This window comes from Carlito syrichta, unplaced genomic scaffold (assembly GCF_000164805.1).
Source record: "Carlito syrichta isolate Samal-C Ts95f unplaced genomic scaffold, Tarsius_syrichta-2.0.1 Scaffold307833, whole genome shotgun sequence".
Taxonomy (NCBI): Eukaryota; Metazoa; Chordata; class Mammalia; order Primates; family Tarsiidae; genus Carlito; species Carlito syrichta.
In genome coordinates, this window is record NW_007251929.1 from 353,335 (window position 1) to 355,428 (window position 2,094).

Sequence of the window (2,094 nt, forward strand, 5' to 3'; positions counted from 1 at the left end):
TGTGTGTTCATTGCTCTAATTCAAGTTCCAACATTCTTGGAATGACAGCCCTGAAGGCCATTCCGGAAAGAGTTCCAAAACTGCTTTTGATGGGTGGACTAAGTGCCGGTGCTTCTTAAGGGGAGTACTTCGAAGGTGACTAGTGATATTCAGCAATGAGGTATGTAGCACTTTTTCTGGGATGAGTCTATGAACTTAATTGTCAGTCCTCACATGTATGTCTACCTGCCAGGGCATCTAGGACTCTGTTCTCTTTTCCTTTTTTCCTGTTCCAGACCTTCTCTCCCTTCTGCCGTCTCCTCCAATGTTAAAAAGTGAAGAAACAGATTTTAGTAGAGTTAGAGCCTAGCTGACAACACTGGATGGGTGGAGGAAATTGCCCTGGGCTTGTTCAGACAGTAGAGGTGTGGGCTTTCCATGAGTAAATTGCCAACATGTGATGAATGAAGGCAAATGGATAGGAGGCTTGATTATGAAGATTATGTTGAACAACTCTAGAAAAGGGCAGTGTTAAGGAGAACATACAGTAGGCATGAAAAATAAGAGAATGAGGTTCAAGGAGTAGAAGGAAGACTGGTGTAGGGAGATGAGATTTTTGCATGACTAAATTGGTAATGGCTTGGACTGGATAAAATGCAAGAAAAATTTTACAAACATATTAGGAGCCATATGCTTTATGTTTGTATTAGCAATATTGCTTTACGTTTGTATTAAGACAAGGGGGAAAGACCTATTCAATCTGAAACTTAGCTCAGGATTTTTCCTTTGACCAAGTAGCAGGCTCTTGGGGAGCACCTGCAAGCAGTGGCATGAATAATCCTCCAAGTTCCATTTTGCATTTTAGGCCCTGCCCTACTCACTTCCAGGCCACCATGCAAAAACTTCAGTGGCTACCCTTCACATTATTTATCAGAACTCCCCCTTTCCTGTTCTCAGCACCCTTTCCAGCCCACTGAAAGTCTAGTAATTCTCCCTGTTCTTGAAATTTTCTATCGATGCAAAACACTAAGGCCCAAAGTTCAAAAATCTTTTCCAATGAACTTTTATTAAAAATCTAGGTGGTGTTAGAGAATGTATAAAACGGTATACTTCAGCTGTCCTCAGCTATTTTATAGAAGGGTGGAGGGACACAGAGAGGTATGAAAGCTATGTGTTAAGGGTTACATAGAAAGTTCTAATAATAAAAGAAGTTGCTTCCTCAGTGAACTAGCTACTTCAATTATCTTACTTTCCTTTTGAATCTTTACTCTTTTCCTAACGATGTAAGCGTGCCACAGTATCTTTCATCTACCTGTTTTGCTTTTTCTTCCATAACAGGCTTTAAAATGGAGCTCTTCAGCTATACAGTCAACTCTCTCTAGCTACACTTCTTCACTTATTAACTCTTCAGCTCCCTTCATTCTGGTTTCTGTCACCACCAGTCCAGTGAATCTCTCTTGATCAGGTCACCAATGACACTCTTATAACATTTTATGGCTATTTGTTTTTTCTCATGTGTCGGTGACCAGCACTGACCAAGGGTGGGTTAGGACCACACTGGAGAATCTGGACGGAGAGAAGAGACCACTCAGAGGCAATTCTTCTGGGAACAGTCTGATCAGGACTGAAGTCAAATTTTATTCGGACTCCTTCCAACTTACATACCATTTTCTATACCCTCCAGCAGTGTGATAATCACTTACTGGGGGCGTACAAGTTCCGTGCTTTACAAACTATGCATTACAAGACCACCACGAGATCTGCAATTTCCAAGCAAACAATTCGATGCCTGTCGTGCTTCACAAAAACCCACATTAAGGTCACAGGTGCACAATTTCAATACAGATCGTTCAAAGTGTTTTTCATAATGTTCAATGAATCATTCATATTATACTCTTTGTTCTAAACCCTGATTAATACAAAAACTTTCTAAGTTAACTCTAGGTTCAATCCAAGTTCACTGACTCCTAATATTTTTAACGATTAATATTATCAACTTAACACTATACTATAATCTATAAGTTTACTTAAATGACTTAGCTGTTAGTTATACTATTATCCTATTACGATTTAACATAATGCCTTATAACTCAGTTAAAACTTATTCTTAAACTA